At 40.8% G+C, this 22975-nt stretch overlaps 1 protein-coding gene across 2 annotated transcripts in view; it reads left to right on the plus strand.

The window, feature by feature from the left end:
- LOC124170852 (fez family zinc finger protein erm) overlaps positions 1-22975 on the plus strand; it is a 128455-nt gene that overhangs the window by 33263 nt on the left and 72217 nt on the right. For both annotated transcript variants that reach the window (XM_046549855.1, XM_046549856.1), the window contains exon 2: positions 6387-6480. The gene's annotated coding sequence lies outside the window, so the exon portion shown is untranslated. The remainder of the gene's footprint in view (positions 1-6386; positions 6481-22975) is intronic.

Raw genomic sequence — 22975 nt, forward strand, 5'->3', positions numbered from 1 at the left:
ACCCATTTTGCTTTTCATTTCCGCGTAATCACCAGTTTAAAGGTGGTTTAGAAATTTGGAACATAGTGAAAATAACTGTCATGCTAATTCTAGCCCGGCGACTTCTTCTTTTCGTTTTTGTTCCATTGTATAAAACGAATGCCTGATTTTTTCCCGCATCTTTTTTCGTGGCATCTGGAGAAAAGTAATGATTTCTAGGCGTGTTCCCATTATATTTTGTAATACTCACATGAATTTTCGTTGACTTCATCAGAACTAGAATATATTTCACCGTTAGTTAAAAGGTAATGATTATTTTTAGGCGCCATTTTGCTGTTTTCTGCATGACCAATCATATATCTCCTGTTGTTTGCAGTGCCTTCCGCCTTTGCCGATGTAGAGGTCAATGAAACAGCCAATCCCATCCAACGTGGACGATCAATTTCGCTCGGTTGAAATTTTCGATCGCATTGCGTCACAACTCTTTGGCGGTTCAGGATCAAAGGGAAAAGTGGGAGGCTTATTAACGGAGAAAAAACTGCCACACGAGCAGTCACTCCTTTTCTTCCACAGGCCCTTTCGTTGATGAAACGCGGAGGCAATTGGGACCTCAGTTCATTCGGGTCATTTAAGACAGTTGTTAAAGGGAAGCGGAGATATGGTGGGAGATGTGTTGAGGTGAACTTAGAAACGGCAATTGTGAAAAAACTAATATAGCACGATGGGGATGCAGTGATTCTGCTGTTGCATTAAACCTATCCTGGATAATGTTATCTTGCTGGGTTTCGTGGTGTTGTTGAGATCATCTCAGCAATTTTTCGGGTGTTCGTCCGTATGTTTTGGCGTAGTGGTGACGGTGTTGCCAACTTTCCTGTCGGAATCTAGCCAAAACATTTAAATTGAGGGGGTGAGAAGTCAAGGGGTACCAGTAATTAAAAAACAGCTTTAGCTAAAGAAACTTATAGAAGAAATATACAAAAAAATTGGTAGTAGGGAAATAAAACTTTGTAAGGTTCACTGTTATTTAATTATGGGCACGACCCTGGTTTCGTAACTTGGTTACATCGTCAGGTGACTGATCTTGCATGCATCATACATTTATACACAAAGTACACAAGTGACTGTGAGGACATCTATCGGAAAGGATAAGGCTTTCCGATAGATGTCCTCACAGTCACTTGCGCACTTTGTGTATAAATGTATGATGCATGCAAGATCAGTCACCTGACGATGTAACCAAGTTACGAAACCCGGGTCGTGCCCATAATTAAATAACAGTGAACCTTACAAAGTTTTATTTCCTTACTTCCAATATGGAGAGGTTTCACAAAGTAAATCCTGAAGTTATTACTTATAAAAATTTGGTGTCCAAGGGACAAGAGTGAGGGTCTGCTCTGTACTGGTATCGAGTGGAAAATCAAATGCACTACTAAATATCTAGTTGATCTCTTTCTTTCTCTACCTAATTTCTGTACCTAAGTCTGGTGAGAAGCAAGTCACTTGTTCTCCTTGGATTCTCGCCCCCTCATTTGATATTCTTAAGTTCCTGCCCGAGCCGTCATTTCCTCTCCATTTCAGGTAGGAAATGGAGTCCCTGATAACGCCTGCTGATTTCAACAGAGAGTTTAGTGTCCATTCCATAGCTTGTGGAATAATCTTTTCAGAATATCACAGGGCAGCACCTAGACCAACATCTGTGTGAATATCGTGCAAAAACCAACGTCAGCGCCATTTAATTTGAGCCTTAGACGACAGAAAATTCGACGAAACTGCTGTCATAAAGCTGATATATTCGGAAGAATACCCGACAAATTATTATATCACCTCTCCTGGATTGTTATTCATTGAGTCTTCCCAATTTATTATAAACGTGCTGCCTATCGGTTGAAATTAAGAAGCCGAAGATCGGGCCTTCGTAGAACATAACATTTGGGTTGGTAAGGTCGGGTGCGAGGGTATCCCGACAACGTTGCAAATTAACGTTTCGTTTTTGCTTTGTTCCTGTGCAGTGTGACGTATTCATAGGTGAAGGAGAGTCGGTAGGTATGTGGTCGCGCGACTTGCATCTCTTTACTCAGTGCCTCCATCCATTCAACTTGTCATAAACCCCTTTGCATGCGTTCTCCACTCCACCTGTGGCTACAAAGCTTGAGCATTCCTGTGAATCCATTCTGTCTCATCACCTAGAGCGTGACCTCGCATGACTTTCTCGCAGAACCTCCTCATCAGGTCACAGTGAAAATCTTTTTTATTATTTTACGTATCTGCGATGGTACCATTGGAATTGAGGGAGATCAGTTCAAAAACGGGTAACGCTCGAGAGTTCTCACATTTTTTTAATTTTCCAACCCTTCGATATTAGATGTAAAATGCAGTTGATATGGCCACGCGGCTCGCTCTACTGATAGAATTTTCGCCCCCGTATTTAAAGCTCTGATAGTGACCATACGTTTCTTGCTAGTTCGCCCTCTAGTAGATTGCGAAGAATTTGTGGTAAAATCATTTTTCTCAAAATATATCGACGCAGAATTCCTGTAAAGACTGTAAGTTGGCTAAGGAGTGACAGTTACAAATACCATAGTGGATTTAAATGAAATATTAAATGGCTGAATGAGAAAAACGGCGCTAGAAGATATCTAATTATGCCAGGAAATGTTATTGAAGGTGTTGAACGTTGAAATTAATAGGAAAATCGTTCCTCGAGCAAGCTTTTGAAATATCTGTTTGAAGAGAGTAGGTTAATTAATGCAACTGTAAAACATGAGTCATGAGCCTAAGAATATCCCTAGATTAAGAAATGGTGAAATGATTGAAAATCATAACTGTTGTTATCATACCTTTCATGCCTCTTCCATTGGTTCGGGTGTGACGGACGATTCAAATCAAATTTCTGTGTTCGAGAGCGATACAAATAGATAATTGAAGTTGAGAATTTCCTCCATTGTATGGCTCTTCTGCAAATATGCCCCTGGTTCATTTCCGCACAACGATTTCTCACAAGTTATTTTCTTAATAATTTTAACATGCACAAGATGAGGATCGGCTAAAGTCGACTTTAATCAGTGAAAATGAAATCCACTTGAGTTTCTAAAGAATCGAAAGCTTAATTATTAATTTCAGCGTACTGCAGTTTATCACAAAACGCGGCAGTTCATATCCATGATACAAAACCGAAGAATATGATTGGATTAATGAAGATATCCTATTCAGGAAGCAATGAAACTTACAATACGTATCAGCGAGGTAAGTTTCTAGTAAATAGCTACGCGTTATGATGAAGGATTGCCAGCTGTGATGGAGGTGTAGAATGTCGTGCTAGTTGGCTTAAAAGGACCGATAAACCCATGAAGTCATGGGATATAGTAAGCAATTAAGGATTCACAGAGGTCAGGGTAATGGAACACGAAGGAGTCATTAACTGCGGAAAACATGGATATAAGTGAAAGATTAGCGGAATAATATAAAATCCCCGCGATGCATCGCGGAGCTGAAGATACCATAAATCGTCTCAAATTCCAGTCGCAAATAGTACATGTATTATTTGATTTCTTGCAATTGCCCCTGGGAGTGAAATAATTCTGCTGCATTCCTCGATTGTGATAAAAGGAACTGTTTAAACTAGACGGCAGCGGGCTATTGCTCTGAAACCCGCAGGGTCCTAGACTAGATACCGTAAATCGTCTTAAATTTCAGTCGCAAATGGTGCATGCATTACTTATTTTCTTTAGAGCAAAATAATTTCACTGAATACCTCGGTGGTGATATAAGGATCTGTTTAAACTAGCCGCCAGCGGAATACTAGTGTGGGCAATGACACCCGCAGGGTCCTAGATGAGATGCCATGATAGAGGCTCAGATAGCGGCTGGGGCACATCAAAGGCGATTCTTTTGCAGCTAGAATTTTGCGGATTGAGAATCAGATGGAGGTTATGGCGTGGCAATCATCGGTGTGTGCGCGAGGGAAAAATTGGCTGCTTTGGGGCGCAGGGGGACATCAAAGGGGTGGCAGTTGCGTGGGGAAGTTGGAGGAGGCTGCGAAAGCTCTGCAAACATTGGCGAAGAAAAGGAATGTTCCGCTGGGGGAGGTTTGACTTTGATTACTTTGCATTGGAATGCCATCGGCGGCGGAAGAGAACTCATCAAGGGCAAGCGGGGAAGCGTTTCCGCAAATCGAGGCCAGCGCATGCATGAAAGGTAGAAAAGAGAATCTAGTGGCTTCTGAGCTGACGGCTTTATGAATAGAAGTGAGGACTTGAGGAGTGAATGCCATGTTTTTTTCTTTCTTTTTGACATTTCGCTTCTTCCAGGCAAAAAGATCTTTCCCAGGTCAAAAGTACGTGTTGGATTACATTTTATTCACGTGGCGTATCTGCTGCAATGATTTCGATCATAAATCACCTTTTCAGGGGTTGAAACGTCCTCATTTTTTTTACGCAACTAACGGCTTAGTTAGTCATCGAGATTTTCGGTTGCTGTGTATCCCGAAAAAAGAATATGGGTAAATGTATCAAATCAACTGATTTCGACGTTACTTAGGGGAACGACGTACTATTACTGGTAGAGCTAAGAAAAAAGTAATGTTCCTAAAATAATTTAATGCTTTCTATTAGTTTCAATGGCTAAGCGTCATGCTGTTTGCCTTGATGATAAAGATACGCCCTTGAAACCAGTAGACAGCCATACGTGGAACATTACTTTGTGTATGCTTTGTTCTACCGTGGGTAAACGCATTTTGCGTTTATTGAAAATTTATGCGTTAAAGTTCGGAATAAGTGATCAACCTACTTGTTTCAGCTATTATCTGATGAACTATACGTCTTCTAGCTCACTGACTCTAATTACGTTGGCTCTCTGTTTGTTTTTTTTATTTCAAGTTTTTTCCTTGAATATTTGCACGAGAACTATGCGGGCATATCGTCAAGTTTAGCGAGGATCGAATTACAGATCTACTGAAAGTTGCTGGCCGTTCAGGTTGAACGCATTCTTAACTCAGGGAGCTTGCTTCGGAAATTTTTTCTCTAGAGATGGATGTGGCGGAAACTTATTTCCCTTCAGCGCTTATTTTACTGAAAAAACCTGCTCTAATCCTTCCCAATTCACCATTCTGGCTAATAATATCCACCAATGGGCCACAAAATTTCAAAAAAACTATACAATGAGGGTTTTGGAAGCACAAAAAACAATATTCATCAAAGGGCCACAATTGAACTATAAAACGAGGGCTTTGGACGAAGATAAAAACAAAAGAGTTCTAGGCAGCGTTTCTACGATGATAACTAAAGATATATAGCTAAACAGTTAACCTCCATTTTGCAAAGACACAGCAGCAGCGTCTGCAGTGGCATGAAAGAGCTAGGAGTTGCCAACTTCAAGAGACTTAGGAAATTGTCCCTCTAATGCATATTATGGACTCATGTTAGGGCGAGGTTTCTCGCTAGCCCGTTTTCCATTGGTTCTACTTCTCCCCATGCCACTAAAAACGCATTGAAAATAAGCTCAGATTTCGGTAATCTCATTTGGAATTTCGGCAATTAAGTTTTTACTGGCTTAGTAGGTATTAATTATAAATTAATGGGCGTAATAGGTAAGGAATGTATGGCATAACTTTAATAGAAAAATGCTTATGAAGATGCAACTTTCATTACCGATGAATGTTGCTCATTTAATTAGGAAGGCAGCGCGAGTACTAACTTAAAGTGGCAGTCTCCTCAACGTAGAACTATTCACTTCTCTCATACGATCGGTATGTAGGGTCCAGCTTATAATCTAATTCATGCTCAAAATTCAACCGACGTTTTTCAGAGTGAAAAAGAGAAAATCATCTGGAAGTTTACTATATCCCCGCGTGCCACAGAAACGAAAAAAATCATAGATAGATTGCATTCGGATATGTTTGTTATCGGCTCACAGCTAAAGAAAACATTGTATGATTCGGCCGATACAATTTGGTTGATCGCGTATTCCGAACTTTACACCACATTTTACAATCAACGCAAAACACGATTACCCATGGCAGAACAAAGCAAAAACAAAGTACTGTTCCGCAAATAATTTAATACTGTCCAGTAGTTTCAGCGGCTTAGCGTCATTATCAAGGCAAGCAGCAAATGCCGAGCGGATAGGTATGGGAATATTTTTCCCGCAGGAATAATGGGCTTTAGTAAAAACTGGGCCATGATCAAATCACCAATAGCGCAGACCATTATATATCCTCCAGATTAAGTTCTTGTGTGCTTACACCCTCTGCCAACCTCTTCTTGAGGTTTGCGGGGTGGCATGCAGATGAGATCGATGATGGCTGAACCCTTATGTTTGATTAGCGTTGTAATCAACCGTCTTTTCGGAGGGGGTTGCGCGGTGTCCACCTTCTGTCCCAACCGACCGCGTCTTTTTGCATCTGTTCGCAGGGGCGCGTCGGGAGGAGCCTCCGGCTGGCCTGTCTGCCAACTCCGCCCGTCCGTCCTCTGCCGGCGCCCGATTGGATACTGAGTCATAGATAAGGTGAGTGGCACTGTGCTGCCTCCCAAAGGCCTTGAATACGGCAGATTCCAGCGGTCAGTCATCAGCGAATGATAAAGCCGTAGATCCTATTATTAGAAAAAATAGGGAAAAAAAAATATTTTTTTTAAACTAAAAATTAGCTTCTCTGTTCTAGGACGCTATTGAACAAACAAACGCCTACGGCATCCATTGTTGTGTGTGTGTAACTTTCAATAATATTTATGTTGAAAGAAATACATGAAGAAAACTTCGAGTGAGAACATTAAAATAAATAGTCACAGAAAAAGGGACACTCACAAATTTTTTGCCGGACGTTTCAGCGAGATATTTCCCTATTTTCAATGAGATATATACGTATACCAAGGGCTATACGGCATGCAGTGTTGCCTTATATCTTCCGAAAATTAAACAGCAAACGGCCGCGCATACTACATTAAGTAGTTCGTTAGCTTTGTAATGCCTTTTCCGGAGCATAGTTTTACCTTATAATGTTATTTTAAAAAATAACACGAAGATGGCAATATTCCACAAGTTTATTGTCTGTACTACGCGTTTCGACCGTTAGGTCATTATCAAGTTGTCATTATCACTTGATAATGACCTAACGGTCGAAACGCGTAGTACAGACAATAAACTTGTGGAATATTGCCATCTTCGTGTTATTTTTTAAAATACTTAGAATGTCATTCCACTACATAACGCCTGCTTCTGTTACTCTTATAATGTTATTTTCATCCTATTATATCATCTTCGATGAAACATGGTTCGAATAATAAAAAACAACCGAGAAAATCGCTGAAATGGAAAACTGAGATCCTGCGCAAAATTTTCTCTTGCTCTGCGGTTTCCTGTTCAATTCTCATTTACCTTCAGTCTAATTTTTACTTCCCATCACATGATCTCTCTCTTTATAGTCACTGGATTTTTTTTCAATCTATTGAAGTTCTGACCTTCACAACAGTTCACTCCTTCATGGCAGCGATGACTTATCACTTCTTGGACTTAATTAATAATTTCCAGCATACAGTCTAGCAACTTGTTGGCGATATGAGGAGATACGCCCATTTCGCAGGAGATTAGTATTAAATCATGATAATTGAGATCTCTTTAATTTTATATTTTGCCCACCAGTCAGGTCTATTCAAGGGAATATTTGTTGAGATTGAGAAACACGAAAGTAAAGATAAACTGCTTCCTTAAAAATGACAATCTGTACCCTTCTATTTAATTTTAACAGGTAGTGAGTGTTGCTAATTGTATTAACAATGTTTGAAATATGCTCACTCAAGGAGGGGTGTTAACTTATTGTAATACCGAGGTTAGTTACGGAATTTGAATATTGAATATAATATGTATTTCCAAGTTTAACTTACGGCATAGAGTCGAGGTTTATTGAAGTCAGAAGTGCTGTCCCATAGACTACCATCACGTGGGCCTTGAATTGATTTTACTCAAGAGCGTTATTTCCGGATGTGCAGAGACACAAGTAAATCGAGAATTCGTTAAATTTTTTTAAATTAAGTACCTAGATTGTTGGAACAAGGTAGCGTGTGCCATCAACTATTGGATTTTTCTCGAATGGAGTGACTGTACCGTAAAATACATTCAAGGGAATACAGCTGGAATGTTACTCAATATAGTTATTTTCTGATGTGTAGAAAAACAAGTAAATCGAGAATGCGTGCACCAGTTTTATAGTAAGCACCAAGAATTTTGGAGAACAAGATGCCGAGCGCCACACAACCATCGAATTTTGCACGAATGAAGTGACTGCGCTGTGAAATACATTCAGGAGAATGCAGCTGGAATGCCATGTCATTTTTTTGTCGTCTCTATAAAGAATAAATCTCGCATGACTGTGCTTTGCGCGGTGGAGAAGAGGGCGATGGTTTACGTGCGCGCTTTTTAATTTCGCTGAAACCGCCAGGAAACGACCTGGCATTTTTGGATAAATGAGCTGCGGCTCCCCTCCCTCTCCACCTTGCTCCCCACACCCATTACACCCTCTCCGCCCCTTGCTCCTCTGCGGGCACAGAAGACAGAGACATTGCGTTGCCATCCACACCACGTATCTTTCTCGTTTTCGCTCCCATTGTACGTGATAGACAAAGGAAAATGCATGATTTCTGCGCTAGACCGTAACAACAAAAAAGTGGATGGCATCTACAGTGATCCTTTCAACTGACTATTATTATAAAATAAAAATTAATTTTTTTATCCCTTCCTTTGCCTTTTTAGTGATTTTTTTTACAGCATCCGAAATTTATTATAATTCGCTCATCGTTTTCGTTTATTTAATTATTTCCGGGAATGCTGAAGCAAGTGCCCTTATTCTGGTCCGTCTATTCACAACTTCAGCACATTTTTCATGGGGTCCAGTAATGCAGGGCGATAGTTAACTGCGATGTCCTTTCGGTGTAGTGGACCTTTTGATGGTGAACTTTAGTACATAAAATTTTGTTTACTTTATAACATGTAAATGCTTCATGTACTATATTTAATATACTTATTACATTTGTGCTTCACCATCTAACTATTTCCGATTCGGCAAGATTTGGGTTTGAGACCAGTCCATCACTGCCCACGGCGTACGCCGTCGAGAGGATTACACGATGCTCTCTTCGCTCGGATGCCGCGGCGGCGCGGCGCGAGCGTGTGTCGAGGGGTTGGGAAGGTGGGGGGGCGCGTCGCCGCATCCGGCCCCCGCCACGCCGGCCCCCGGGGGCGGGGAGAGGGGGCCGCGCGCGCGCGCCACCGGGCAGGAGATGGCCTTGCGAGACAATGCGACGGCCGCAGCTGGGCGGAAGAGGGCAACTCCTTTTGGATTTCCTGCGGCGCGGCCCTCTTGTGCGAGGAAGCCTCGGCCCGCCCCTGAGGAGCCCGAGCAGGGTTTGTTGACAGTTGGCCCACTCGAGAGGGGTTGCGGCGGGTACGCTCTCTTCCTCGCTCCGAAGAGAAGGGCTCGGTCGTGTGTCGTTGAAGGGGGGGACAACCAACCCCCCCCGATCTTCCCCACACCCCACCTCCAGCGCGCTCTTTTACACACAGGCATTGTCTCAGGGACCGCTCGACCAAACCCTATTTACTCTCTCTCTTGAGTCCGCCAGGGCCTGCACGGGCCAGGGTACCCCCCCCCCTAGCACCCCATCCCCTCAGTACCCCTCTAGAACCCCCTCAGCCCGCCCTGAGTGGCCATTGATGCAAGCTCCGGACCGAAGTGAATGTTGTCATTTTCCCCGAGAGCACTTTCACGAGGCCGTGTTTTCATTCCCGCGATCCTCAACGCCCGCTCCTCTGCCGCACCCCGCACCCGTCCTTGCGGCTGTGTAAGGTTCCTCGCGAGCAGCATTCCGCCACATTCTCTTTCCCCTCGACACCCGTCTGCGGGCTCGTCGTCGGCTCCTCGTTGTCTTCGAATTCTGCTCAATAGGTCTTTGTGTCCCGCGACTTAATGGGCACATTTTTGCCTTCAATCATTCTCTCGCTACCCCAGTAGCGCCCAGCGCCCAGACACGACTGCTCACGCTGAGCCTCTTTTGTGCACTACTCGCATTGATCGTATGCCTGCGCACTTCCAGCACACAACGCAACCTCGCTTCATTTTATTTTATATTTTAGTACCTCTGAATGGAATATTATAATTGTTCTCAATTGGGTAAGTGAATATATAATTGTTAGTTATAAGAAACATTTTAGACTGAGAGCTTCGTTTTTAAAAATTTAGATCAGTGGTTCTACAAAATGCCATGGTCCATTTAGGGACATCCGTGAGGGTTTTATTTTCCAAAGTTGGAGGTGCTGCCTGTATATAGTTTGAATGGCCTTTTCTGTGGCTTCTTCAAAGCTCATTTTCTGCAATTTGGCGAGGGAATAGCGCTGCATTACCTAGTTAAAAGTATTTTTCTCTCCGCAAAAATTTCGTTCTCGTAATATTCCGAGATGATGAAGAAAAGCGGCACTGTTGCCTTGGACTGAACAGCGGTTTGCTTGATGCTGCCGTGTTTTTCATCCGTCAAGCGTTCAGTTTATTTTGTGTTCCCTGGTAATCTAAATTTTTATCTCGCGGAAAATATCGCGGAAAGAAGATGAAATTTTATAGAATTTCCAAAGTGGCTACGATTGTATACACATTTTAATATTTTGTTACTAATTTAGACGATTTATTCCACCCTTCTTCGTAAAAGGTGGTTGAAGCTTCATCATGGAACAGTAACAACTTGTTCACAGCGCTTTCTTTTCCATTATTCGTGAAAATAATCCTTTTATTTAATGAGAATTGCGGAATACTTAGGGAATATAATAGGAGGAAAAGTCCTCGAGAAATACCAAGGAATAAGTATTTGGGACTAATAAAGAAGGACACAAAGAAAATTACCGTCACATAATTGAACGAACTAGCTTGGGGAAGGAAGGAATAGAGAGCTGTAAGATACCAAACTTAGGTCAATCGCGATACAACACGACTACTTTGGCTGGACCACGAATACTAAAAAACGGTATCCTCAAGTTAGCCGCTCGGGGGTCAACTAAGGAAAATAACAACAGACAACAAAGGAAAACTAGTGGGGTCGCTTCAACGTACTCAAAGTCGCCATTGGATCATTGAGGTAATAGAGCAGGGGTCTCCAAACTTTTAAATAGAAGGGCCCCATTATAATTTTCCCACATTAATGGGCCCGAAGGAATAAAAGAAAAAAGACAGTGCCAGTGACTTAATTTCCTCAAAAAATAGAGTATAAACACGGAAAAAAATTAGATATCTTGTTGGAAAAATTAGGGTAAACTAAATAAATGCCTGCCTCTAATTTTATGCAACAAATTTGGTGAGACAAATCATACTGTAGTATTGACTTCAAACTTTCATTAAAATCAGGTTTCAGATTAGGTTAGCCAATCGTAAGTGAACACAGGGATTTTATGGCGGGCCTGATGAAATTATGTGTCGCGCTGGATGTGGCCCGCGGGTCATAGTTTGAAGACCCCTGTAATAGAGGATAGACGTGAAAATATGTTTCGTCGAAAAAAGCAATTTTAGACGCTAGCCATGCTTTCTTAAGTAAATTAAACTGGCCAAAGTTTCCATTATCTCGGAAATTATATGGCCTTATTTGAGATTCGTGGGGATAGTGGAATATGAAATTCCGTCCATTGCGATTGAATAGGAAAGATGTGTGATGCCAAATTCTTTGCCTCCTTACGTAAAAGATTTAAGAACTTTGAATGTTCACCTCCGATAATTCTGTCAAATAACTGTCATTATCATCAGCCAACAATTTTGAGAAAGGTCTATGGAGCTCCCTATCACAAGGCATATTTTAAACTTCGTTAATTAGTCCCTGGAGTTACTGTAAAAACTATGTTGTTAGACAGAGCGATAATATACAGCAATAAGTTTTTAGGTAACTAATACGTATGTAAAAATAGCTAAGAATTGCATTTAAAATCAGTTGAAAAGAGAGCATTTACATGCTATCTCATCGTGTTTTCCTCAACATATTCATAGTAAACATTAAATTTAAACTGATGAAAGGTGGATGTTTTAAATATAAATGGATGGAGTTCCAAAAGGAGGTAGCCGGCACCAAAAGGAGTAGGCTTTTGAGGAAGGGAAGGGTCTCTGGCAGATCCCAGCACGCCTGGCAAGAGTGCATGCATTCATCTCACGGCTCATGAATAATTGGCTGCTTAAACACTTCCACGCTTGCTTCATTTTCGGGGATCTCGTATAGTTGCCACGCAGGCCATCTGTCTTGCCCCTGATCTCCATCTACCTCTGAGCCGCCAAGGCGGCGTGCGGCGGGGGTGTCGGAGCACAAGCTACACGCTATTGCGACACGTGCCGGAGACAACTGGCGAACCGTGAAGTTAAAGTGTGTTCCTATTAATGCGTGAGTAAGGCTGTATTCCTAAAATGCAGTCTTGGTAGTCGTTGAGGAATCTCCGGAGGGGAGAACATTATTCTGTATTTTCACCATATTTTATTGACATCAAGAAAAAGTTATCCAAGTAGAGATAGATGAAAATAACATGTGTATGAACTCAAGGGTTTAGAAGTGGCACCTATTTCCTTCTCTTGGTTAGAATTTACATGCAGCGAGACAATAAAGCTGGCTTTTTACATTTATTTAGAAGGACTTAACAGGGTAGTGATGAAGGAGTATCTAAATAAAGGTATAGTGTCTAAATCTTCTACTGAAGTCTCCAGTTGGGTTTAACCCACTGATAGATAGTTACAAAATCCATTAATGTCAATAGGTTAATAGCTAGTTGTAATATTATTTGGCGAATAGCAGGATTTGGAGGGAAGGAACGGATTTGGTCTCCTTTTTTGGGTTACTTACGCTATATTCTTTTTCCTGAGGGTCATCGACTTGCTGTAAATCAAAGAAGAGAATTCTTCAGAAGTAATTCATCCATTTTTAGGATGATAACCTGTGCATTTAGGATAAGAGAAGGCAGCTATAATTTTAATCCGAAATAAATAACATGTGTAGTTTTAAGAATCTTCTTTCTACACCGTAAAATTGTTTTATTTTAATATTATCAATTTTTTAAACTTTAAATATTCGATTTTTCTTTTAAAGCTTAAGATATTATTTTTTTAGTTTTTTTATAATCTTTTTACTTTAGTGTCACTTCCTATCAAGCAATTCCAGTATCTTATTTTCCTAACATTTAAACGCATGACATTGCTAAACCTATCTATTTTGGTTATTAGAATGCGTTGATTTATAGAGAAGGTTATCCTGGTTTATTAATTGTACCACAGGTGAGAGGTTAATTTTTACTTTCAGCCAGGATATGTAATTTTTAAGGGAATGAAAATATTTTCAGTCATTATGAAAATTGAGTTTTTTTATTTTGGGAAAATTACTTATCTTTTTATCGATTCTAAATAAACATGGGGCTCATATTTTGACATCGAAATACAAAAAACTGAAGTATGGCTCTTTTATAATGAAATGATATGGTGATTTGGTGAGAAATGAGGGCTAAATTGAAATATTTTATTTCGGGTATTTTACATGGAGGCCAAATAGTAGCCACTTCTGTCAAGAAAGTTTTTATATTGAGCGTAAAAGGTATTGCTAGACGGGGAGTTATTATTCACAATGTAACTTATTGAATACAATAAGACTTAAAATGTTGGCACATATTTATTGAATTTATTTTCCATTAGGAAGAGTAATCAACTGCCCACAGAGCCGAATTTGGAAGCTGAACGTCAACGAAACTTGTCAATGTATCATAGATAAACTGCAAAGTGCCTGTAGATATTAAACGAAAATTATGGTCAGCAGTCATCAATATTGTGGTTTATTACCAGCATAACTCGGAAGATTTAAAGATAACGCTCTATTAAAATATTAGCTCTAGTTATAGTCTAAAATTCATGCTCTCGTACAATTAAAGCTAAATGCCTTTTTGCATGCATCCGTAAAGATATTCCCGAATCATATTAGTCTATTATTGAGTTTTATTTGAAAATGATACCTTACTCTTCGTAGCGAATTATTTTTAACCCCTTGCACTGTAATGACGAGTTTAGTTCGTCATGAACTTTCAACGCCAAACCGCGCAATGACTAGTCTATCTCGTCATCGGATTTTCATAAGTTTATCACTATTTAGAGGAACAATATAATTATTTTGAAAGCTTAGAAATGTTAAAAACATACATAGTATATATAAATAATTCATATTTCATGAAACATGATGCATTGGATGGATTAAAATGGTTTTATTCGAGTAGCGATAGCTGTGTTCTCCATGTTTAATAGTCACATTTTATTTCACGGTTCTATTACAAATTACAAAATATCATTTCATAACCTACCATTTAAAAGTGAACAAAAGAAAAAAATAAATACAGAATAGGAGCACGATATTCGGAAAATTAATCGAATTGGAAGGGGTTAATTTGTTTTTTTTCCAAAGGAGTGATATTAGTCGGAATTCAGTCTCATCCACCCCTAAGGTACATATGTTTGAGCTGAGTGCAAACAAGGAGCTGACAGTTGGGCCGCTTACCGCGTTGACCCATAGGCGGCAATTTTCTGGCTGTCACGTGCCGCTGCGGCGGTCCCCTTGCGAGTGCATGTATAATCATTCATACACGTAATCTCATCGGGGGCGGAAGGAAACGGTTGGCGAAGCGACGAACACTCCAAAATAATACACGGATATGAGTTAATAACATAATCAAATAGGCGTCGGTGGCGCCCGCCCCATTTGACCGTCGGCGGCCCCATTCGACAGCGCCTCGCGTGACCGTCAGCCATGACTGCGTCCCCCCTCTTGCGGCTCTAAGAGGGTCGCGCACGGAATTATCGATAAGGAAGGGAGCTATAAAATTGAATTAAAGCGCCCAGTCAAAGGCGCGGTCGACGTTAATTGGTTGATGGCGGCGATCGCTGCGACTGTGCCCTAGGGAGTGGGCTGTCCCGGGGTAAATGTCAGGGTTTGCGGGAAAGGGGACAGCAGGAAGGGGTTTATGGACAGGGCTTTATGCGTTCCCTAGCGTGCTCGTGGGTGGAGGCAAGGGGTCAGAGGCCAGCGGTGTTACACCTTCCAACACCTCCCTCTCTCTTTTTGTGACATATTTATCGCTGCTCGACTAAAACGTGTGAAGAATGGCTAATTCGTGCTTTGGAAGTAGCAGCTCAGTCAAAATTAGCTTTGAAAGGCTCACTCTCTCATGTTCGAATATGGTCATGACAAAAATATTTTCTTGAGAACGTTAGCTCCGGCTGGTATCCGTTAAAATTCTTTTCTGAATTTGGGGAAAATTGAAGCTAGTTTATTCTATTGATGGAGGCTTTCGCGTAGTGGTGCATTAGGCGCAGCTAGTCTTCCAGGTTTTCCTCCGCGTCGATTCATCTTTGTGACTTCGATACCCTCAGCAATCCACACATGTCTGGGTTAAATCACCAAGTGAGTAGGTGATGGAGAAGTAGTTATTTCGTAGCCTCGTCTCAATTACATGCCTATGATCACCTGAAATTATTAACAGTACGTTGAAATACAGTTTATTATGGAATAATAAAATTAAAGTGGATAGCTATTTATACCTATACCAGAGGCGAAGCTAGTTGAATATTTTTCTCTTTAGCCGATAGATTTATGACAAGTCTCTTGTTAAAGTCGATTCATCTTCGTGACTACGAAAGATGAATTGTTGCGGAGGACAACCCGAAACCCTAGCTTCACCAAGGTTATTCTTGTCAGGTGGTGGTTCCTGAGCGCAAAGTGCTGGTCAGTCAAGTAAATAATTATAATCTTACCTATTTTTAGTAGTTGGAGATAAATGCGAAAGGTAGTGATTCCGATTGGGAAGAGTAGCCAACTGCCCTCAGGATCTAATTGGGAATCTAAACGTTAACAAAACTTTTAAATGTACCATAAGATATGATTAACTTGTGAGTGCCTGTATTGAACGAAAATGGTGGTTAGGAGTCATCAATAGTATTATTAATTACCAGCATAACTATGGGAGAATAATAGATAGCGACTCTATAAAAGTAATGAGAGAGGCGGGGTGTAAGATTATACAGGGAGCCAAGTTGAGTCGACATGGACGACAACCCGAAAGTCTAGCTTCACCAAGGTTATTCTTGTCAGGTGGTGTCTCATGGGTGAAGATTTTCGGTCCGTCTGGTAAATGATTGTAATCTTTCGTATTTTTAGCATTTGGAGGTGGATACGAAAGGTAGTGATAGGCAAGAATAATGAGGATGCCTGAGTTTAAGATTTTATAGGGGGCCAAGCGGAGCTTTTTCTGGCTCGAAGGTAAATTGTAAGTTGAAGGGTTTTGGGTTGGAAGAGTCAGTTGAGGAAAGATAAGCCGAAGATTTGGGTCGGAGGACGGACGGCCGTTCGCTTTGGGATATATGCCACGGGCCAGGATGAAGAAGGTGCCTCGAAAAGATTACGTGAAGAGCGTTAGCCGCCCAATGTGATTGTGTGAAGGGTTTTCAACTTCAACGAGGGACTTGCCGAGAGACTATCAGCTAGTGAGAAAAATATTCAATTAGCTTCGCCTCTGGCATAGTTTGTACCTATGTGGTGGATCCAGGATGGGCATATGGGGAGGAGGGAAATGAGTGGTGGGCCTGAGGGGTAAACTTTCAGCAGTACCATTTTATCTAGTGTGAATTAGATACCTCAAGGGAGGGCCTACAGCTCCACTAGCCCCTCTCTGGATCCACCTCTAGGTACAAACAAATATCCAAGGTAGTTTCATTATTCCATTATAAACTGTATCTCAACGTACTGTTACTAATTTCAGGTTTTCATCGATTGATAATGAAAACGAGGCTACCATCACCATCAACCATCACTTGGTGATTCAAACTAAGGTTTGTTTTGATTTCTGATGAAAGATCTTAATCCAGACTCACCCACCGGTGTGTGCATTTTTTACATATTGGGGAGCAGGGTAAGCTCCTTTCCCTGGAGTAACGCAATGCGAGGGCTTTCGTTCGGGAGTATCGAAAAGCTTCACCGAGATACGAACCCCAGACCCTCATCAGAGTCGGTAGCTAAATCTCCTGGACTACTACGCCCCTTTTATGCGCCCAATCCAAAAAAATGAACTGTGAAATGAAATTACAATGTTCAGTGTACTTAAGAATGACCGAAACGCGTTCAAAATGATCGAAAAGAGTTGTACGTTACCCAATAAAGTTCTGTAAAAGTGCCATCTATTTATTGTTAAGTCAGGATGCCCTTACATTATATCTCGCCTGCCCCAGTTACTTTTATCTAATGAAATCATTCCAGCTAAGGTATTGGCGAATATTTACCAAAAATTAATACCTATGACTGCGTCTACTCGCCATATTCTTTTATAATATGGATAAAATATAGGAATTAATGTGAGAATATGATGGTTTTCCTGTAAAATATCATTAGCGCGTCGTGCGGATATTAAATGTTTTCCTCCCGAAAAAATATGTTTTTATAATTTGTATTCAATATTTCGTTTTATGAAGATATTTATTAATGTATAGCTTTTTATTGACACTCAGCCAATAAAAATACGTGGTGATATGTATGGCTTTTGTTATGTCTTAATGGATCTTGGTGAAAAAAAATCTGCATAAGCATCAGTTAGGAGAGCTGTATTGTGAACAATTGCTCATTGTTTTAGTGTGTTTATAATATCCTGGAATTGAAATTGAAAATGCGCATGAATCGCAAGACACCTTTATGTGAATTAATTTTGAAGTGAGCAATATTTGAATTCCATAATCGGATTTTGGTGAGAATGCATCCTTATTGTGTATCGTAATTCCATTGTATTACGCTCAGTTAATATTATTCGCATTAGATCGCGAGCGTGTTCTGATGAAGTTGTTGAATTAAAATCGCTAATTCTGCTGTGGAGGAATTATTAATTTAGGACTAAAATAATCCGATTGCAGTGAGGCAAGTTCCTCCCCTTGCTCACTTGCACGTATGGGACGATAGTTATCGAACTGTCTATCTAGGGTTAGGGGTGTACAAAAGACAGTTTCTAAAAAATGGTATGTATACGTGCTTCACTGTCATTCACAAATTATATATATTTTTTCTTACAGCATGTCGGCTGAATATTATTCTTTTCTTGAGTCATTAGGGGCTTTAATACACCAATTTATCACCCCTGGTCTCTCCAAATTGTTCACAATTTTTACTTTCACTAAGATATCATTCTTCCTATCACATATTTTGACATATTTTTCGGTGTCATTTTTACTAATCGTCACGCACATAAGTTTTTTATGTGACGGATCTCTGGTAGATGTGTATCATATTTCCTTCCATAAGCCTGTTGAATATCTTCGGTTCGTTACACATCGGCTCGTGGATGTGCTACACGCTTATTTCTGAATATGTCTTAATAAACGGTGTTATCCGTTTGGACATAAAGTAAGGGAATGAATTACGATCAGCGAAACCGCTTCTCATAATGCGTGTTTACAAATCGTCAGGCGCATATTTTTTATGTGATGAATCACTTGGAGATATGCATCATATTTCCTTCCATAAGCCTGTTGAATATTCTCTATCCTTCATCCATCAGGTTGTGGGAAGCGTGTCTGTGCTGCTCGCTTATTTATGAATATGTTTTCATAAACGGTGTAACCCATTTGGACATAAAATCAGGGAATGAATTACAATCAGCAAAACCACTTCTCATAATGCGAGATAACATCTGGGTTAGTGGTTTGGGGTTAGACCTGGCGCGACCCTTCTGTTTTTTTACGCACGAGGGAACACGGTAAGGGTGATTTCACGGTGCAGACAGTTTCTAGTTTTCCGTCTCCTTCCTAAACGCATCGTGGCACGCACCCTAGCAGCCTGTCGCGTTTTGCCGATGGAGATATCTCACGCGGGGCGGCCCTGACGAGACCTGAGCGCCGCCCCCGGCTCAACCGCCCCCTCTAAACCCCCTCCACTGAGGGTTGAAGCCCAAGAGCCTCGCGCAATCAGTTTAGCCGGCATAAATCTATCTGGTCGGGTGCGCGTTGGTCGTGATTTGGGAGCGATAGCGCTGGGGCCCGCCGTGAGTCAGGTCTATCAATCACGACGCGTTTTAAGAGTCGGCCGTGGAGGATTACGTCTAAGGGGGGACGCTCTTAAGGGCTGTTTTTTAAGTACTCCGTCGTGGGTGGAGCGTAACAGGGTTATTGGAGGGATTATTATGGGAGAGCCGGCGATCGCGTGGAGTGCGGGTGCGATTAAGACTTTTAAGAGTTGGGTTTATAACATCTGATTAAGGTGAATCCTTCGTGATGGCGTGGGCTAACGCCGGTGAGGAATCCTACTTTACCACTCTGTCGAGTGTAAAGTAACACTTTTGTCACATGAGGTACTTACGGAGCGGGGCATTAACATTTTCGATATCTGCTTCTTTGTTTCGACATGAATCCGTATTAAAGTTGCTATAGCATTTTAAGGTTGTATGTGGCATACAGCGCTGAAAGAAATAACCCAGTAATACCCAGTTACAATTAAGCTAATATATAAGTGAACAATAACTTCATTTCGGTGGCGGCGGGACGTATAATGTCCTTGCCTTACATAGAAGAGGTCGTGGGTTCGAATCTCGCCTGGGCAGGTTGCCTCTATTCAGGGCAAGGAAGTTTGAGTGCCTTTGATTGATAATTTAAAAGCCCCGTTGTAAAAGGCTAATGGTGCAGTTTTCAGTGGTACAGGAGTAACAAAATTGATGAATCGGTGAGTAATGAATGGTATATTATGCTGTTTTTGTGGCTTGTAATTGTGATTGAATGAAGTAATTTTTATGTGCCAATTGTTTTGTGTCTTATGTTTGCGAGCTTTCTGTGGAATTAAAATAATCGGATCTTACTCATTTAAAACTCTTTAGAATGGCCCAAGTAATTATGAACAGGCTAAAATTATTTAAAAAATGCGGATGTAATAAAAAATAGCTGTATGTCGAAATGAGGCTAGTAAAATTGATTGGTTTATCTTTTCATTCTGAAATAGTAAAATGAGACAGTAATGAGTGGCGAATAATTCGTAACTCATTAAAATTAGCCAAATAATCATCAATGCTGTTTTTAATTTGCGTGTTATTGCGGGTGCATTGTCAAAATAGTTGAAACACTTCTCAAAACTTATGACAACCAGTGGAATTACATCTCCAAAATTGTTATTTACATAGAAAAAATGCGATCGGAAACCCCGGGAAATAAACAAAAAGAGTGTAACTCATAATAAAATAGTCTTAGGTGATTATTACAATGCTATGCGTGTAGGTAAATAGGTTATTCAATTCTTTTCACATGCCTATTTATGAATCACTAACATCCCGCACGTAATATATATTTTTTTACATAAAACATACTCCGTACATAATATATTTCCAATATAGATAGATGTGATTTTCAAATATTGTGTGCATATAACCAAGATAATATTCCATTTGACACCAATTCCCTAGAATTTCCCAAATTTTATCTGAGCGATAAATGCTCATTTCTGCGGATTTATGTGTGAATTATATAGGTAAAAATCATATTCGACTTTATTGAATAATTATATTCGAACTCATTCTTTCTCGTGTTCTTTTACTGTTTCATATCCCATGGACTAATCCTTTCACTTTTATATCGTTGCCTGAAAGATACCCTCGCCGTGTTTTTTATATCAAACTGAGTATATAACCCCACCGCTAGAAATTTTCCCCCACGGAAAGCAATGGCCTGTGTAGAAATTTCGTTATTGGTGAAGAGGACACAGGTCCCTCAATAGCACCCTCATTTAAATTCTATCATATGTTGTGATGCCTTCTGGATAAGGTTCCTCTATTTCATTTGTTCTACATGATTTCTACCTCATGTTTCGAATCCTTAGATTCATGAATATTAGCACTGATTTTCGACATTTGCATTTGTTAGATAGTGAAGCTGTCTGTAATGTTCCATCAAAAACAGGTGAGACCCATGTAGCTCACCATGCCTTAATATTGCGTCAATGTCCGTGCATGTAGGTGAATGGTAGTGCTGTTTCTAGTGTAGTTGCGAAGGGCGCTGAGTTGGTATAAATTCTATGCAATACTTCTACCCTAGTAGTATATGACCTATTCGTCTAATGTTTCGCGATAATACGTGATGCACTGGAAGTTACCTCATCGGCGCGCAAGGTTAGGCACGTAATTGCCCCATCTTAACCACTCGAGGATATCATTTCGTAACTTATGATTCAATCACTACATCACTTAGAAATTGAGGCCATGACTTATGCAGAAGAAAATTTCTTTGCTCAAATAATTTTTAGTACCCACTTTATTCGAATTAAAGCGTGCTGTATCATTTAAAAAACCAACACATTTTATGATTCGACCCGAAGTTAAGTTTTGATAGGTGAGGGTAGAACTCACCTCAAACTGAGCCACAGGTATAGGGGGATCAGTTCCCTTCCCTGGGACACCTCTTACTTCTACGGGTTTTTTTATTTGATTTAAGGGCGTTCGAAGGTATTCACCCAGGAAGTGAATCCGGTATCCTTTTATCATCATTGCGATGCTATTCCCATTAGGCCTCCGCGCTGAGCAAGAAAAGGGTAGTTTCCTTCATCAAAGAAAACGAAAGGCATTGATTGCGATTCGTTACCCACCATTAGTGTATTCATAATAAACAAATTATTTGGTTTTAGAAATTCCGGTTTAGACGAATGGCAATGGTCAATTTTATCCTCATTTGAAAAAGGCCAGATATGCGCCCATGCGATGCCACTCCACGTGACGTCACAGGGACCTAGTTTCTATACGAGTAGATAGGAGTTTTACATCGTCTGAGATTACCAATGCATGCATGAGGCACAGAGCTCAGGGAAACATTCCTTAATAATCACCTATTATAACTGCCTATGGTCGGAAAGTTTCCCGCGTTTGATAAGGTATTAATAATCCTTATTTAAGCCAAGCGCTACCAGATAGCAAGGTACTCTGCTACCTGCTAGCATCCTGCGTCGTATCAGCGCTCAAAGCCTCGCCCCAAGGTCACCTCACTTGGCGGCAGCGGGAACCAGAACGACGTCTCACGGAGTTTTCCCAGCATTCATACTTAGCCGTCGCGTTTTCGCGCGCTTGAAATTTTTCACTTTTCATATAATCGCGAAAAATAGATATCGCCATTTAAAAATCTAAAAGCGTGAAATACGTACTCCAGGAGTAATAATATTTCGATTTAGGCAATAAAAAATAATAGGAAACCACCCTATTGCTGTATGTTATTTATCTATCTTCTCGCATTCCGCAACGCTGCCATGCTACATCGACGCAGTAAAGAATTAATAAGGAGAGAAATAAAATCCAGCGGGAAAACCTTTCGCATGCATGAGTTCGTTTCCCGTCGCCCGCGATTGTTGTGCGTCGAGTGATCGGTGCGCGATCATGCGATTGAGGGCGAGCCAATCGGGGCGATGGTCGCACAGGTGGCCGGGCGGAAGCCAGCCGGGCAGAGATGGGACCGAGCGGCGAGGTGCGATGTCGATACTGAGGCGTGAGGTCTGAGGAGAATGCAATTAGGCCCACCGCACTCCACATTCTTCGCGCGTCCCACGCTCAATTCGCAGCGCAACCCTCCTCACCTCCCCCTCCTACTCCTCGCCGCTTCTTCAGACCCGATTCGACGTATTCGCTCTCTCGCGCACACCTCCGAGTCGATATATATATATAAGAGGCGGAACGAGTCTCGCTGCCTAAAATGAATCACTCCTCTAAGAGCCTTTTGTATGTCTTTCACGGGTTGCAATTTCTTCCTTTTGCAAATAAATTTTCCCGGCAAATTCACATTCACGTAGGTCGCTATAATCAAATATGCCAGCTTAAAATCAAATTGAAAATGAAAGAAAAAATATGTTCATAAATAATAAAATATGTGCACATAATTTAAATATAAATATACATCACAGAAAAGGTATCACAAATAACAAATCGAAGGAAGAAAAAATCGAATTCCTTGTGAGTTTCTAAATTTAAA

Source organism: Ischnura elegans, chromosome X (assembly GCF_921293095.1).
Source record: "Ischnura elegans chromosome X, ioIscEleg1.1, whole genome shotgun sequence".
Classification (NCBI taxonomy): domain Eukaryota; kingdom Metazoa; phylum Arthropoda; class Insecta; order Odonata; family Coenagrionidae; genus Ischnura; species Ischnura elegans.